We start from the raw sequence: 19251 nt of genomic DNA on the forward strand, positions 1-19251 counted from the left end.
CTCAGCAGGTCTGGCAGCATCGGCGGAGAAGAAAAGAGTTGACGTTTCGAGTCCTCATGACCCTTCGACAGAACTTGAGTTCGAGTCCAGGAAAGAGCTGAAATATAAGCTGGTTTAAGGTGTGTGTGTGGGGGGCGGAGAGATAGAGAGACAGAGAGGTGGAGGGGGTTGGTGTGGTTGTAGCGACAAACAAGCAGTGATAGAAGCAGATCATCAAAAGATGTCAACAACAATAGTACAATAGAACACATAGGTGTTAAAGTTAAAGTTGGTGATATTATCTAAACGAATGTGCTAATTAAGAATGGATGGTAGGGCACTCAAGGTATAGCTCTAGTGGGTTTTTTTTTATATTTTATATAATGGAAATAGGTGGGAAAAGGAAAATCTTTATAATTTATTGGGAAAAAAAAAAAGAAGGGGGTAACAGAAAGGGGGTGGGGATGGGGGAGGGGACTCACGACCTAAAGTTGTTGAATTCAATATTCAGTCCGGAAGGCTGTAAAGTCCCTAGTCGGAAGATGAGGTGTTGTTCCTCCAGTTTGCGTTGGGCTTCACTGGAACAATGCAGCAAGCCAAGGACAGACATGTGGGCAAGAGAGCAGGGTGGAGTGTTAAAATGGCAAGCGACAGGGAGGTTTGGGTCATTCTTGCGGACAGACCGCAGGTGTTCTGCAAAGCGGTCGCCCAGTTTACGTTTGGTCTCTCCAATGTAGAGGAGACCACATTGGGAGCAACGAATGCAGTAGACTAAGTTGGGGGAAATGCAAGTGAAATGCTGCTTCACTTGAAAGGAGTGTTTGGGTCCTTGGACGGTGAGGAGAGAGGAAGTGAAGGGGCAGGTGTTGCATCTTTTGCGTGGGCAAGGGGTTGTGCCATAGGAGGGGGTTGAGGAGTAGGGGGTGGTGGAGGAGTGGACCAGGGTGTCCCGGAGGGAGCGATCCCTACGGAATGCCGATAAGGGGGGTGAAGGGAAGATGTGTTTGGTAGTGGCATCATGCTGGAGTTGGCGGAAATGGCGGAGGATGATCCTTTGAATGCGGAGGCTGGTGGGGTGATAAGTGAGGACAAGGGGGACCCTATCATGTTTCTGGGAGGGAGGAGAAGGAGTGAGGGCGGATGCGTGGGAGATGGGCCGGACACGGTTGAGGGCCCTGTCAACGACCGTGGGTGGAAAACCTCGGTTAAGGAAGAAGGAGGACATGTCAGAGGAACTGTTTTTGAATGTAGCATCATCGGAACAGATGCGACGGAGGCGAAGGAACTGAGAGAATGGGATGGAGTCCTTACAGGAAGTGGGGTGTGAGGAGCTGTAGTCGAGATAGCTGTGGGTGTCGGTGGGTTTGTAATGGATATTGGTGGACAGTCTATCACCAGAGATTGAGACAGAGAGGTCAAGGAAGGGAAGGGAAGTGTCAGAGATGGACCACGTGAAAATGATGGAGGGGTGGAGATTGGAAGCAAAATTAATAAATTAATAAACCCCTCTCCGATGCTGAACGTTCAGTGCTCAGCAAAGGACTTAGTTTCATACCCTTACGCCCTCACCTCAATGAATTTCGGGCTCGGCATGATACTGAACTCTTCTTCCGCCGTCTTCGTCTCCGGGCTCACTTCTTTGGGCAGGAGTCCTCTCCCAGTTCAACGGATCCTTTTACCCATCTTCAATATTCTCCCTCCACCTGGACCCCTCCCTCTGGATTCTTACCTTCTCTCGATCTTTTCATTGAGAACTGTCGGCGCGACATTAGTCGTCTCAATTTCTCTGCTCCTCTCACCCATTCTAACCTGTCTCTCTCTGAACTTACTGCACTCCATTCTCTCAGGTCCAACCCTGACATTGTCATCAAACCCGCTGACAAGGGTGGTGCTGTTGTTGTCTGGCGCACTGACCTCTACCACGCGGAGGCTGAGCGTCAACTCGCAGACACTTCCTCCTACCTCTCCCTGGACCATGACCCCACCACTGAACATCAAGCCATTGTTTCCAGGACTGTCACTGACCTCATCTCCTCTGGGGATCTCCCTCCCACAGCTTCCAACCTGATAGTTGCCCAACCTCGGACGGCCCGCTTCTATCTCCTACCCAAAATCCACAAACAGAACTGCCCCGGTAGACCGATCGTCTCAGCTTGCTCCTGCCCCACAGAACTCATTTCTCGTTATCTTGACTCCCTTCTCTCTCCCCTTGTCCAGTCCCTTCCCACCTACATCCGTGATTCCTCTGACACCTTACGTCACATCAACAATTTCCAGTTCCCTGGCCCCTACCGCTTCCTCTTCACCATGGACGTCCAATCCCTCTACACCTCCATCCCCCACCAGGATGGTCTGAGGGCCCTTAGCTTCTTCCTCGAACAGAGGCCCGAACAATCCCCATCCACCACTACTCTCCTCCGTCTGGCTGAACTTGTTCTCACGCTGAACAATTTCTCCTTCAACTCCTCTCACTTCCTCCAAATAAAAGGTGTGGCTATGGGTACCCGCATGGGCCCCAGCTATGCCTGTCTCTTTATGGGGTATGTGGAACATTCCTTGTTGCAGTCCTACTCCGGCCCCCTTCCACAACTCTTTCTCCGGTACATCGATGATTATTTCGGTGCTGCTTCATGCTCTCGTCAGTACTTGGAAAAATTTATTAATTTTGCTTCCAATCTCCACCCCTCCATCATTTTCACGTGGTCCATCTCTGACACTTCCCTTCCCTTCCTTGACCTCTCTGTCTCAATCTCTGGTGATAGACTGTCCACCAATATCCATTACAAACCCACCGACACCCACAGCTATCTCGACTACAGCTCCTCACACCCCACTTCCTGTAAGGACTCCATCCCATTCTCTCAGTTCCTTCGCCTCCGTCGCATCTGTTCCGATGATGCTACATTCAAAAACAGTTCCTCTGACATGTCCTCCTTCTTCCTTAACCGAGGTTTTCCACCCACGGTCGTTGACAGGGCCCTCAACCGTGTCCGGCCCATCTCCCGCGCATCCGCCCTCACTCCTTCTCCTCCCTCCCAGAAACATGATAGGGTCCCCCTTGTCCTCACTTATCACCCCACCAGCCTCCGCATTCAAAGGATCATCCTCCGCCATTTCCGCCAACTCCAGCATGATGCCACTACCAAACACATCTTCCCTTCACCCCCCTTATCGGCATTCCGTAGGGATCGCTCCCTCCGGGACACCCTGGTCCACTCCTCCACCACCCCCTACTCCTCAACCCCCTCCTATGGCACAACCCCTTGCCCACGCAAAAGATGCAACACCTGCCCCTTCACTTCCTCTCTCCTCACCGTCCAAGGACCCAAACACTCCTTTCAAGTGAAGCAGCATTTCACTTGCATTTCCCCCAACTTAGTCTACTGCATTCGTTGCTCCCAATGTGGTCTCCTCTACATTGGAGAGACCAAACGTAAACTGGGCGACCGCTTTGCAGAACACCTGCGGTCTGTCCGCAAGAATGACCCAAACCTCCCTGTCGCTTGCCATTTTAACACTCCACCCTGCTCTCTTGCCCACATGTCTGTCCTTGGCTTGCTGCATTGTTCCAGTGAAGCCCAACGCAAACTGGAGGAACAACACCTCATCTTCCGACTAGGGACTTTACAGCCTTCCGGACTGAATATTGAATTCAACAACTTTAGGTCGTGAGTCCCCTCCCCCATCCCCACCCCCTTTCTGTTACCCCCTTCTTTTTGTTTTTCCCAATAAATTATAAAGATTTTCCTTTTCCCACCTATTTCCATTATATAAAATATAAAAAAAAACCCACTAGAGCTATACCTTGAGTGCCCTACCATCCATTCTTAATTAGCACATTCGTTTAGATAATATCACCAACTTTAACTTTAACACCTATGTGTTCTATTGTACTATTGTTGTTGACATCTTTTGATGATCTGCTTCTATCACTGCTTGTTTGTCGCTACAACCACACCAACCCCCTCCACCTCTCTGTCTCTCTATCTCTCCGCCCCCCACACACACACCTTAAACCAGCTTATATTTCAGCTCTTTCCTGGACTCGAACTCAAGTTCTGTCGAAGGGTCATGAGGACTCGAAACGTCAACTCTTTTCTTCTCCGCCGATGCTGCCAGACCTGCTGAGTTTTTCCAGGTAATTCTGTTTTTGTTTTATGATGACTCATACTCTGTCAAAAAAACGGTTCCTACTTAAAGGGACATAAACAGGGGTCAGAGTGGCTGAATTCCACATTATTTCCTGAGGATTCATCAACCACAGGAATGGGCTGATCCTTGGGTCTCCTGCCTCTATCCTGGAGGTCCTGCTGTGGAACCTGAGGAACTGAGTGAAGTGCTGCTTCCTACAGTTGGCTAGAAGAAGCCAGCCTCTTAAAACAAACAATATGGAAGTGGCCGAGGAAGTGGCCAGCAGGAATATGGTCCTGTGAAGCTGGGTTCAGTGACCTCATGAGTGCAGGAAAGGTGATTGGCATAATGACAGCCAACCCCCACATTTTGACTTCTCCAGCATTTTCCTAAACGATTACTCTGACCAACACATCTTGCAGCTCCACAACACCTTATATCCCCATTTGAACAGCTAACACTCACCCTCATCTTATTGACACCTCGTACATATGCCTCACTGTCATCTTCCACAATTGGTTTCATTTCCTCCTTTCCACACAACCTATTTCTCAGACATACTTCCAAGCACTCTCTCATTGCAGGAGACAACAGTGCACAAGAGGCAGAGACCCAGGGGCCCCTCAAATGATAGCCACCTTGACTGCCACCGGCAATGCATGCTCCCTTGGTCCACTGTAAAGGAGGTCTTGTTCCATGAGACTGCAGGTATCAACAACAACCTGCTGTGCAAAGCAGAGCCTCCTGAGGCACTGGTGCTCAGGCATGTTGAGAAAGCCTATCCTCTGCCTGTGGACCTAGTATTGGAAGTCTTGCCTCCTTCCAGCTGGACCTCTATGCCCATTCTCTCTGTCCTGTGGAGTAGCATGTGGCTTAGGGAGAAACAGCTGTTGCCCATGATGCCCTTGGTGCTGTTGGTGTTGCTGGTCCTGCTCATCTTGTTCCTCATCAGAGGTCCAAGGTAGAGCTAAATAAGCTGCTGCTTCCATACTGCAATGAAGGTTGACAGCAGGGAAGTGAAGATCCAGGTGAGTAAAGTCCAAGGTAGGTGAAATGACTTCCAAAGATTGTAAGCCACCTATGAAGCAGTGGAAGCACATTCTCAGAATAAGTGCTGTGAGTAGAAACCTTTCACATTGGCCAGCTAGTTGCTTTTTGTTTCACTCTTTAAAGGCTTTCAAGCCTGTCAGTTCCTTGCTGTGCTCTCACCTTGTTGACCCTAGTAAGTTCCACACAGCTCGGCGAACCCATTTACTGGCTGTTAAAACCAGAATTAAGGTTAAATATTTAAATGACTGTCCTGACTGTTTCTCAGGGGATTCCCACTCGCCTCCAAACGTGGCCCAGGGATTTAGCTTCCCACCCGCACCTAACCTACCCACCTTGACAGATAAAATTCTGGCCTATATTTCTGTGGCTTGCTTATAATTAAATCTGGAATAAATTGTAACAACTTCCAGTATGACAACATCAGGTTGGAAAGATGCAATTTTTCCAGACTTTTTGGATGTCACTTTGACTCAGTTGGTTGTCAAAAGGTTGCAGTGTTCAATTCTCACTTCAGAGTTTGATCACAAAATATAGCACTGCATTATTAGAGAGAGCCAAGGTTTAGTTTGCCTGTTCCTGTGGATGATAAAGAAGTGCAAATTAGCCCCCCACCCACCCAAGTCATGACTAATATCTCTTCCTCAATCAAGTCCGTCAAACCAGTCATTCATTTCACTGCTATTTGTGGAAGCCTTTGTATGTTGCAATATTCTGCTACATTCACACTGCAAAATCATTCATTGTATGCAAAACATTTCGGGAAGATTGGGGGATGTGATTGGCCACTAGAAAAACATGAGTCTTTTTTTAGCTTGTATCTGGACCTGTAGCAGAGCTGAAGTTGACAGGAGTATAATTTTCAGGAGCAAACTGTAATTTTTTTACACATAAGAAATAAGATGCTGGATTTTTTTTATTAATAAACTCGTAATTTGGATGTAAACTTACATCCAGGTGACGGAATTGTGTGATAGGTTGTTATGTTCCATCAGTTTAAAAATATATTTGGAAATTCATTTAAACTTAAAATTCTCAAGCTTGGTTTTCTTTAAATGTATTATGAAAATACTAACAACAATCAGTGACTCTGAGATGGAAGATGTTTAGTTACCAGAATAGACAAAAGTTTCAGTGACCTGCTCATCGTTTTCATGGCCAGAAAGTATATTGTTTACTGCACAAAAAAGCCAAAATCTCCAAAACATGTCTTGTTAATTTAACACTTACTTATAAATGTTAGGACCGTCACATTGCCCAGGAGCAACCTTAAGAGCCAAGACTACTTTTAAAAAAAAATTGGTGTTGAGCCACATAGTGAGTCTTACAGGTTATTATGAGTCAAGGAGTTGGCAACATCGAGAGGAGAGATTTTCGATGCCAAAAGCTTTCTTTAAAAAAGTGAGCTCCCTGGTGGCTCAGTATGTTCACCCATACATAGCTGAGCCATGCAAACCAAGAAGATTTCGTGTTTGATTCATGCACTGTGCTGAACTAGCTGATCTCGGGTAGGGTGAAGAAAATTAATGAGGAAGAAAAGAATGAGTCACGAGGGAAAAAAAGACTCATATTTTGTGATCTCAGGATGTCCCAAAGCATTTTACAGCCAGGGATTAACTTTTAAAGTGTAATGAAATGCAATTACTGTTGTAATGTAGGGAAAACAACAGCCAATTTGCATACAGCAAGATCCCACAAACAGCAGTGAATAACCAGAAAATCTTTTTAAATTATGTTGTTTAAGGGATGAATATTGGCTAATACTGTAGGGAGAACTTATCTGAGGTTTTGGGAGGGTCTCTCAACTGGGAAGAACAGGATTCTAGGGCAGGAGAGGCCTACATTTTCCTTGTTGGTTGTGGAGGAGCACTCTTGCTCTTCTCATTTGTACAAGGAATATACAAAATAGTTAAACCTATCTCTTTGGGCCTCATCGAGCCCTGACTCCTCTTTCTGCTAATTTCCCCATGAGAATACCATACCAGCATCTAGTTCAGGCTATTGGTTAAAACAGCATTTGGCCCATGATGTCAGAAAGAAGGTTTCAGTCATTATCCTTTCCTCCTGCTTAGAAGAGTAGATTAAAATACCAGACGAGGAACAGAGCCGGACAGCGGCCACCAGACCGATTTTGACTGGCCACCTGTCTGGCTTCTACCTCCAGGTTCAACAATTTCCATTATAGATAATATTCAGAACGTTAAGCCGGACTTGTGTTACTAGGTTATGCACTGATGGTTAGGAGGCTAAATTCCTGTTACTGATAGAGATGTGGAGAATGGTAGCTGTTTAGAGGAATCTACATATAGAGAGAGCTGTTCCTGGATCTGACTTTTAGAAAACTCTATATGGCACAGGGATTTTATTTCTCCCATCAGAAGATTGAAAAGTAAATTCTTTTACGATTACTGTAAAACTGTCCACTCACAGAATCTATCAAAGCTTCTTGTTTGGAGTCAATCCTCAGTTTAACTGAATATAGCAATTTAAAGCTGCTACATTAGAGCAATCATTCTGCACTGTGGTGACAGTTAATTCCAACGTTGTAGTCTGCTACCAGGCTGAGCCCCCATATTAACAAGTTCTAAGCATTGTGGAATTTGAATTTCAGTCCCTAGAGAAGGCACTGGCCTATAATGGGAAACATTGCAATGTTTAAAACATTGTATAATTTTAAAGGCAATTCTGAGGGTAAGTTCAATGCTTCTGTTACTTTATTTTTAATGTATTATATTTAGAATTTTCTTCAATGCTGTTTCCTCAGGTTACTTTGAAGAAACATTTTAAAGTGATTTTATCCACTTTATTCTCCTTCATGCAGTTTTTTCCAATTTTTTTTAATTGCTGGTGCTTATTCCTCATCAGCCATTTTTCTACCTCTTACAGTAATATTGAGGCAGTTAGTATCATTTAATTGATATTGATTTTTTTTACTTTTATGTGCATGATATTTGAAGGAATCAAGTGAGTGGTAGCTTTTCATTTGCATGTGGGATATGTTGAAACATGATGGATATGTGCCAGACTTAAGACTTTTAACATTCTACTTAAGACACCACGTAGTTGTGTGCCTTGTCCAGAATGCACTGACTGTGTATATGCAATGTATTGCTGTTATTTGTTCAATGAATTGCATTTTGGAAGAAGATGTCTCTTGAATCTGGTGAGGAAAAATTGGTTTTGAGAAAACCTGATTTATTTATTTTAAGATAGGCAGTTCAAAGTTCACTGCAGTTTATTATTGCTTTATACCATTGGCATTGCTTTTGGAAAAATTGAACTTGCAAGAGTTTGAACAAGAATTGAATAAAACGTGTTACTGATCTGTCTAGCTATGTATCACAAAGGAAGTAAGAAGATTAAAGGAATGACAAAAATGTAACAACACAAATGTTGCAATAGAAGCGTAAGACAGAAGGGTTAGAAGTTGGTCAAGATAAATTGGTCGAACAGACTCAGCGGAGACTGACCAGGGAGGGAAAATAGCGTGATGTTTGTAAAGGAAAAAGATCTCTGGAAAGAGAAACCCACCTATTCTTGGAAAACATTACACATAGGCAAGAAATTTTGCATTATACAGTATGCAGTTTAAACTTTTAAAAAATATTTTAATCCATTGCACTTTACAAACTTTTGACTTTTTCACCAAATTCTGTTTTATGTGAAATTAATTTGCACTCATTCACAGTGGTATCTCAGGTTAGTAACATTGTATTAGGTTAAATGTATAATCTGCTTGTACTATTTGCTGCCCTCATACAGGAAAGAAGGTACGAAGTTGGCCATCACCTTCCCACTTCATTAGTAATGATAATTCCTGGGAGGAGAAAATAACCTGTGGCTAATGTCTGGAAAAACTCTGGGAATTTATTTTCCAAATCACTAATGAAAGCAACCTGCTGAAAACCACATTTCCCTTGCTGCATCACTAGACATCCATCTTCTCTTAGAAATGTGGACCAATAAAGTGAATTGTTTTCCATATCATTCAATCACTTCTTGAATAGCTAACATTCTCAGCTTTCACATTCTCACAGATAGGTCATTCACTACATACTTTGGGGACAAAAGTTATATTTTCACTGTATATTCACTTTTCTAAGTTTGTATCCATTTATTTTTATCCTGGAACCTGTATTATTATATATCACTGCTATACTGCAAGCCAGCCCTGTGAAGTATGGGTTTGATCAAATAGAAATGATCATTAACAGCAGCATGATTCACTGTGTTATAATGTGATGTACATAAATACAGAAAACCAGTTTGCTTCAGCCACAAAACAGCTTTTTATCATTCCTTGACTTATGTGAACAAGATTTACATATTTTTTCCCTAGATTAACCTTGCAGATGACCTGGTAAGAGTTGACAATATCTCAAGAATCGAAAATAAAGAAAAAGAGCTTGGGATCTATCAGAAATATCACCATTACCTTCACTGACTAAATCTGATCACAATTTATGGAACTCATTCCTGTTCTACTCTTGGTGGTGGTTCCACATGTATGCTGAGAATCATTTTGATCAAAGTTGTATGTTTCATGATAAGTGTACATAATTCCTTTGCGCATATTGGACTGAGTCATTGAAGTTATTTTTATCTTTGTGTCAGTACTGCTCTGGAAACAATTGCTGGAGCAACATTAAAAAAGTTATTACCCAGACTCTTCTGTTTGGCTGGAAATCTTGATTTGAAGCCTTTAAACTAATTGTGCACTTCATCATGTAATGACAGTTGATGATGAATAAATTTATCTACTTGTTTCTCTTCTCTGCCACCTACTTTACCTAAAGTTGATAACTCATTCTGGTATAAAGTCCTGTTGACTGTAATTGTCATGTCTTTCCTCACAGTCACAAACACTGCACCCCAGCCACCAACTCCATTCTCCTCCCTGGCAACTGTCTGTGGCTGGACCAGAATGGATGCAACTTTGGTGTCATATATGACCCTTAAATAAGACCATAAGAGCAGAAGTAGTCCATTCGCTCCATCAAGTCTGCTCTGCCATTCAATGCGATCATGGCTGATCTGATAATCTTCAACTCTACCTTCTTGCCTTTTCCCCATTACCCCTGATTCCCTTGCTGATTAAAAATCTGTCCAACTCTTCCTTGAATATACCTAATGACCCAGCTTCTACAGCCCTCTGCGCTAAGGAATTCCATAGTTTAACAACCTCTGAGAGAAGAAATTCCTCCTCATCTCTGTCTTAAATGGGCGTCCCCTTACTCTCAGATTATGCCCTCTGGTCCTAGACTTTCCCACAAGGGTAAACAATCTCTCAGCATCTACCCTGTCAAGCCCCCTGAGAATCTTATATGTTTCAATAAGATCGCCTCTCATTTTTCTAAACTCCAATGAGTACAGGCCCAACCTACTCAACCTCTCTTCATAAAATCCGTCCATACCCGGAATCAACCCTAGTGAACCTTCTCTGAACTGGCTCCAATGCCGTCATATCTTTCTTTGATAAGGGGACCAAAACTGTTCATAGTATTTTTGGTGTTGGTCTAACTACTGCCTTGTATAGTTTTAGAAGACTTCCTATTTTGATACTCCATTCCCTTTTAAATAAAGGCCAACACTCCATGTGCCTTTCCTATTACCTGTTGAACTCTTATGTTAGCTTTTTGGGATTCATGCACAAGAACTCCCAAATCTCTCTGTGCTGCAGCCTTCTACAGTCTTTCTCCATTTAAGTAATATTCAGCTCCTCTATTCTTCCTGCCAAAGTGCATAGCCTCACATTTTCCCACATTATATTCCACCTGCCACTTTTTTGCTCACTCACTGAACCTGTCTGCATCCCTCTGTAAACTCCTTGTGTCATCCTCACCACTTACCTTCCCACCTATTTTTGTATCATCCACAAACTTGGCGATAGTACATCCAATTCCCTCATCTAAGTTATTAATATATATTGTAAATAATTGAGGCCCAAGCACTGATCCCCGTGGCACTCTACTAATTGCAGGTTGCCATCCTGAAAATGCCCCCTTTATCCCAGCTCTCTATCTTCTATTAGTTAGCCAATCCTCCATCCATGCTAATATGCTACCCCCAAAACCATGGGCTCTCATCTTATTAAGCAGTCTTACGTGCGGTACCTTATCGAACACCTTTTGGATATCTAAACATGTTACAACTACTGGTCCCCTTTTATCTATCCCGCTAATTACCTCTTCAAAAAATTCTAATAAATCTGTCAGGCATGATTTCCCCTTCTTGACGCCATGCTGATTCTGCTTGATTAGATTATGTATTTCTAAATTCTCTGCTGTTACATCCTTTATAATAGACTCTAATATTTTCACAATGACAGATGTTAAGCTAACTGGCCTATAGTTACCTGTTTTTTGTCTTCCTCCCTTTTTGAATAAGGGTGTTACATTGACAGTTTTCCAAATCTCTGGGACTTTTCCAGAATCTAAAGATTCTTGGAAGATTACTACCAGTGCATCCACCATCTCTGTAGCTACTTCCTTTAATATCCGAGGATGCAACCCATCAGGTCCAGGGGATTTATTGGCCTTTAGCCTCATTTAGTTTCCCTAGTACTTTTTCTCTAGTGATAGTTATTGTATTTATTTCTTCCCCCTCTTTTGCCCCTTGATTATTCAGTATTGGAATGCTATTAGTGTCTTCTATCATGAAGACTGAAGGAAAGTATTTATTCAACTCCTCTGCCATTTCCTGGTTCCCCATTAGTTTTCCCCCAGCCTTATTCTGTAAGGGGCCTATGTTCACTTTGGTTTCTCTCTTCCTTCTTATATATTTAAATAAGTTCTTATTTTCCATTTTTATATTACTTGCTAGTATACCCTCAGTTTATTTTCTCCCTCTTTTTTTTGGTCACCTTTTGTTGGTTTTTAAAACTTTCCTAATCCTCTGGCTTACCACTAATCTTTGCTACATCATACGTCTTTTCTTTCAATTTGATACTATCCTTAACTTCCTTGGTTAACCATGGTTGGTTTATCCCCTTCCTTGAATCCTTCTTCCTCACTGGGATGTATCTTTGTTGTGAATCATAAACTATTTTCTTAAATGTCTTCCATTGTTCATCAACCATTTTTTCTGCTAAAATCCTATCCCAATGCATTCCAGCCAACTCTGCTCTCATTCCTTTGTAATTACCCTTATTTAAGTTTAGCATAGTTGTTTCCGACCCAAGTTTCTCACTCTCAAACTGAATACTAAATTCTACCATGTTACGGTCACTGTTTCCTAGGGGATCTTTTACTCTGAGATAATTTATTAAACCTGCCTCATTACACATTACCAGATCCAAAATAACCTGATCCCTGGTTGGATCCATAACATTTTGTTCTTGGAAACAGTCCTGAATACACTCCATGACTTCTTGCTCGTGGCTATCTCTGCCAATTTGATTTTCCCAACCTACACGAAGATTAAAGTCATGATTAATGTACTGCCTTTTTTACATGGCCTCATTATCTCCTGATTTATTCTCTGTCCAACAATATAGTTACTGTTCGGGGGCCTATAGATTACTCCCACCAGTGTCGTCTTCCCCTTGTTATTTCTTACTCCATCCATATGGATTCTACATCTTCCGATCCAACATCCTTTCTTGATATCGTACTTATTCCATCTCATACTGACAAAGTTACTGCACCACCCTTTCCTTCCTGCCTGTCCTTTTGAAAACTCACATACCCCTGAATATTTAGTTCCTAGCTTTGATCTCCTTGTAACCACATCTCCATAATGGCTATGAGATCATACCCATTAACCTCTATTTGTGCTATTAATTCATTTATTTTGCTTCAAATACTACATGCAATTAAATAAAGAGCCATTAATTTTGCCTTTTGACCATTTTTTACCCCTGTGATCCTATTTGCTGCTGTTTTTTTTTAATGTTTTTATACTCTGTCCCTTCCTGTCACACTCTGGGTATCATTACCTAAATAGCTGCTTGAAAGGCTGACATATCTTTTTGCTTTATCAGCCTACGTATCCCCTTTCCAGAACTCTCCCCCCACTCTATTTAGTTTAAAGCCCTCTCTTTGTATATATAAGCTCAAGAAATGAGCTTCCAACCACATATGCACATGATCCCAAGACTGCTTATTTCCATCTCCGTAGTATTACCTAATTCTGTCCCTGTCTCAGTTTATCTGTTGTTGAAATCCTCATTTATGCCTTTGTCACCTCTAGACACGACTATTCCAGTGCATACCTGGCAGGCCTCCCATCTTTCACTCTGTATAAACTTGAGCTCATTCAAAACTCTGCTTCCTACATCCTACCTTGCACGTAGTCCTGTTCACCATTGTATTCACTGACCTTCATTGGCTGACAACACCTCAATTTTAAAGTTCTCAGCCTTGTTTTCAAGTTCTTCCACGATCTCGCCTCTTCCTATCTCTGTAGCCTCCTCTAGCTCTTCACCCCTTCAACCCTCCAAGATCTCCACATTGCTCCAATTCTAACCTCTTGAGCATCTCTGATTTTAATCGCTCCACCATTGCTGTTCGTGCCTTCAACATAGGCCCTAAGCTCTGGAATTCCCTCCTTAAATTTGCTCTCCTTTCTACCCTTCTCTTCTCCTTTAAGATGCTCATTAAAACCTATCTCTTTTCATCTGTCCTGTTTTCTCTTCCTGTGACTTTCTGTCAAATTCTGTTTGATGACGCTCCTGTAAAGGAAATTTGGGACATTAATACTACATTACTAGTGCTATGGAAATGAAAGTTGGTGACTTTCATTTAAAGAACCATAGAATTGACAGTCCAGAAGGAGACTAATCTGGCCATTGTACTCATGCCATTTCTAGCTCTTCAACTAGACTTCAACTTCAACAATATTTAAAACAAAAACAGAATTACCTGGAAAAACTCAGCAGGTCTGGCAGCATTAGCGGAGAAGAAAAGAGTTGACGTTTCGAGTCCTCATGACCCTTCGACAGAACTTGAGTTTGAGTCCAGGAAAGAGCTGAAATATAAGCTGGTTTAAGGTGTGTGTGTGGGGGGCAGAGAGATAGAGAGACAGAGAGGTGGAGGGGGGGGTGTGGTTGTAGGGACAAACAAGCAGTGATGTTTGTCCCTACAACCACACCCCCCCCTCCACCTCTCTGTCTCTCTATCTCTCCGCCCCCCACACACACACCTTAAACCAGCTTGTATTTCAGCTCTTTCCTGGACTCGAACTCAAGTTCTGTCGAAGGGTCATGAGGACTCGAAACGTCAACTCTTTTCCTCTCCGCCGATGCTGCCAGACCTGCTGAGTTTTTCCAGGTAATTCTGTTTATGTTTTGGATTTCCAGCATCCGCAGTTTTTTTGTTTTTTTCAACAATATTTCTCTGCCCTTTCTTATATATTCTTTTATATTTTTTGATACCCTTATCTAATTCCAATTTAAATGATGTTCTAGGATCTGCCTCAACTGCCACTTGTAGCAAAGTACTCCATGTTCTCAGCTTTCTGTATGAAAAACTATCTTGCGATTTCATTCATCTATTGATAATCCTGAGTTTATGTTCCTTGTTATTCATCTAGCAACAATGTTTTGCTATTATCCTTCAAAACAATCTTCTAACCTTGCATGTCTTTGGTTGATATCTTGTCTGTTTCAATGGTGGGGGTGGGTGGGAGAGGTGGGGTGAAGAGCGGGGAAGTGCTAAAGTGCTAAGAACCCATTTCTGTTTTGAAGGCAGTCATTCATTTTATCGCAACTACTTCCATTCAAGTCCCTCTGTAGTAATTATAGTTTTATTTAGTGTGTGATGTATCTTTAAGAATAATACTTGTTAGGTAAGATCACATGATCTGTAGTAACCAATAGGAGAGTAGCACATGCTGCCTCTGCAGTCAGTGTAGAGAGTTGGAGTTGAAAACAGACATGTAGTTGCTGCTGAGTATATTGTACATAAACTTAATGTTTCCACCAAACAAGTGTCTGCAGATCAACTCTATCATTAATAGTACAACCCTGCCCCCGCAACTCCCTTATTTGTCATTAAGTTTTAAAGCTAGGAATGCTTAATTACAAGTTCCATTCCAGTTGAAAATAAGTTTCCATCAAGCCTATGTTTTATCTCTCTAATCAAGTTAGTACCTCTAGTTGTTTGATTTTATTTTTAATAGTGGGTGTGGTGGTTATGTTTCGCATAGCCCTGACCCATTTTCCCTATTGTCCTCCGCAGCATATTTTTCCTTTTTTATTTAACACCCTTTCCTTCTCTATCCTACTATTTTGTCTGTAATAAGGTATCTGTCTTCATACTCCACTTTGAGCTGAATGTCTTAAGCTGCTTGTCCTCATCTGTGAAGCTTCCGCTGACACTATTACTTGTCTAATTCCCTGCACATTTTAAGTCTGCTTTTTGACACGAACTTTCAAACTGAGCAATGATATGACATATTTTGTAATGCTTTATTAAATAAAGCACCCCAGAATGCTTCATGTGATCATTTGAAATGTTTACACTGTAATTTCACCATAGTTATATTTTATAGTGACATTTTATGTACTATTTGACATACTCACATGGACAAAAATGATTTTAAACCATCTCGATTTGGTTTTCTGGGATTTCCTACCTCCCAATATGTCTCCTGGGTACATCATAATTTGAAGTGATCACATATATATAGTCCAGTGGTCAGCTGTAGATGCTCTAAATGACTGACTGGCTAGGTTCTTAGCAAGGGTTTGGATTTTGCTCCTCTTAATAAGTGCTAACAGTTGGCTCTGTTGTTGTTGAAAATTTCTATTTGACTTGAATTTTTTCTTGAATGCTAGCCATGTGGCCTGGAGTAAGAGAGTTTGGAGTTTAGTGGCGTAGCAAAGCCTTGCTTCAATTGTATAGAACCTTGTTTAGACTGCACCTGGAGTACTTTGTGCAGTTTTGGTCTCCTTACCTTAGGAAGGGTATTATTGCCATAGAGGGAGTGCAACAAATGTTCATCAGACTTGTTCCCAGGATGGCGAGGCTGCCCTATGAAGAGAGATTAGGGAAGCTGGGTCTGCATTCTCTAAGGTTTTGAAGAGCGAGAGGTGATCTAATTGAAGCTGACAAAATACTTAAAGGGATAGACAGGGTAGATGCAGGTAAGATGTTTCCCCTAGCTAGGGAGTCTAAAACCAGCTCTCACAATTTCTAAATAAAGGGAAAGTCACTTAGGACCGAGATGCAGAGAAAATATTTACTCAAAAGGGTTGTGAATCTTTAGAATTCTCTACAGCAGGGGGCTGTGGAAGCTCAGTCATTGAGTATGTTTAAAGCAGAGATTGACAGGTTTCTAAATAGCAATGACATAAAGGGATGTGGGGATAGTGTGGGAAAAAGGCATTGAAGTGAATTATCAGCCATGATCGTATTGAATGGCAGAGCAGGCTCGATAGGCTGAATGGCCTACTCCTGTCCCTAAGTTCTGGAATACAGTGGATGACTTTGTACAAATATAAGTTATATCTATTTAGGTTCAACATGGGAACATGGATCATTTATTTGCAAAAGTATATCAATGTAAAAGCCGACGAGTAATATAAATGTAACTACTTGTTTTTATTTTAATCACACAGTGAAGTCTGCATTTTGATGTATTTTTCATCATTGCATATAATTCTGCCTTGATCCGCTTCATTTTAAAAGATATTCAAAATCTCTTTATAAAACACGCATCACAGAATTGATAATACTTCCTGAAAAGCTAGCTTGAGCCCAGAAATGATAATTATTTAACTACATTACTTCCTTTTGTCAATTTAAAAAAAAATTTTGCTTGTTGCTTTCCCCCCATTTTATAAGCTTACGACCCTCTTCCAAAACAGAGAGTGGGATAGTATAGATGGTTAACTTCTTCATGGGCAAAATTTTTACCTTGGCGGCCTGACATGTGCGCAACCCACTCGAGCATAAAATGACGCTGACGTGCATCCTGACATCAGCGTACAATCGCGTGATATTTCAGTCGACAGAGCGCATGCCAAAAGTCAAAAGGCCTATTAAGGGCACTTAAAAGTTTCAATTAACTTACATTTTTTGCTGCCTGTCCGACTTTATGGTTGGCGAGAAGGCAAAAAGGCCAAGCCACCTTTGCACTTTTGAGGAAACCTCATCCATGGGCAGAATGAGGTTTCCAAAAGCAAATAAAAATGAAATTAAAATTTTAAAATGTAATTAATAAGATGTCCCTGCTCATATGACAGAATCACATGAGGGGACATGTTTTATTACATTTTTCAATTCTTTATTATTTTTCTTGAAAACTCTTCATCTCTCTGAGTCAGCTCTATGCCTCAGGGAGATTCTCAAGTGCGTCTAGTTTGCGCCTGTCCCGCTTGGCCTCCTCCTCCCGCCCGCACAGGCAGTGCTGAGCACTGCTGCTTGCATTTCACAGTGGGTGGGCCTTAATTGGCCCACCAGCGTAAAATCGTCTTCCAGCCTTGATCGCGGGCGGCGGTCGGCTTCCCAACCTCCCTTGCTGAGCCCGCCTGACAGGGCTTAATTCTGCCCCATATCTCTACTCAGTAATAATCTGTGGCTATCTAGTAAGAAGTGCAGTCGAAGCAGGTTATCCTAACCTTTGTCTTTTTCAAATGAATGTCTTCGTCCTCCTTCTGTTTGGAATATCATGTGTGTCATTGCAGGGAAGTAACAAAATTCTTAAAATGGAGGTGATTAAGGTAGACTGACCCAGAATCTGAAACTTAAATTTACCAAATCACTAATCTTTCTTACTTGAATTATCATTCTATGCCTGAACTGGAGTCTAATCCAAATTGTTGATGAAATTAAATTCAAAATAAGTAACCTATTAATTTTTCATTTTCTCTGTTGTCTTAAAATTGCAGTAGGTTGAGGAATGTTTTAAATTGTTTTATGGGATTATCTATCCTGTACGGTAAAAATAAGTTTACAATTTCTGAGTGACTATTTTCAGAAATAGTAGTGGTCTGTTCTTGTATGATGTTCTGCCTGAAAAATAGAACCTCTGTGAAACAACCTTGGAAAAGACTGGAGTTTTGTCTTTAAGTCTAAGAGAGGAGGGAATAAGGGGAGAAAATCACACGGAAAAATGAAAAAAATTATTATTCGTAAAATCACTATTGCAAGCAACAAGGTTTTAAGACATGCTGCACTTGTAGTTTGGAAAAGTAACTGTACAAATTAAGTAGCTTTGATAAATTACCCCTTTTACCTAGTTTAGATGAGTCATTTGGGACCAATAAACGTTTCCTGCTCAGTGAAACCTAAGTTCATTTTTGCCTCATAATAGAATCAAGAATAGAGATGACAGCAATGTTGCCCAGATTTCGCTGGAGTGGCATGTCACAGCCTACCCTGTTAATTAGATTTTCCCTTAAGCCCTTGGTGGATTTGCTCAGTATATGAGAGCAGTAAGACATCCAGACCTTTGGTGAACACAGATCAGACGGTCTATCTCCTTAAGAAATGAGATTTAAAAGATGGGAAAGAAACAGAGGATTGATGGAGATGTGAGAAGGGTAAATTAGAGTCAAATCAGATACAAAAAGAAGAATAAAGTGAGGGAAGGAAAATTTGGATTAAGGGGGAAAGAAAAAAGGAAGGAAAAGTAGGGGAAAAAAAATCAAAATCTTAAATTTAAACTACAATGCACAGGAATGAGACGTCATAATTTCAGTTGTCCTTTTTGAGCTGGAGGTGTTAAGTGGTATTGCAGAAATATAAACCTCATCTTTAAAAAGGTACTTATGTGGTTATGTGCTAGCCCTACTTTTCTGTGAAGAGTTTCATTGGCAATGTGCAAATGCAACAATTTCTTGAAATTCATAGGAAGGTTGAAGCTAAGCTACTACTTACGAGAGGTCAATAGAGGAACAATACAAATCGACTAGCATCTGGAGCGATTCATAAGGCATGGGATATCTCTTCCTCACCACAAGCTGCTGGGTATTTTGCACATTAATAACAGTTTGTGCCATAACTCACCGTTATTTTGACAGCAAAATCTAGGCTGTAGTGTTACCGGTCCAAAGATTAGGTTAAGGCTTTATTGTTGTGCTGACTGTGTTATTGCTACATGCACTAACTCAGATGAGAGGAGAAACGTTCTCTGCGCTGTTATAAGTTT

General features: G+C 41.6%; 1 long non-coding RNA gene across 1 annotated transcript in view; it reads left to right on the top strand.

Moving 5' to 3' along the window:
• Window positions 1-19251, top strand: part of LOC121280191 — a 903449-nt gene that overhangs the window by 284249 nt on the left and 599949 nt on the right. The window lies entirely within an intron of this gene.

The sequence above is a fragment of the Carcharodon carcharias genome, chromosome 7 (genome assembly GCF_017639515.1).
Source record: "Carcharodon carcharias isolate sCarCar2 chromosome 7, sCarCar2.pri, whole genome shotgun sequence".
Classification (NCBI taxonomy): Eukaryota; Metazoa; Chordata; class Chondrichthyes; order Lamniformes; family Lamnidae; genus Carcharodon; species Carcharodon carcharias.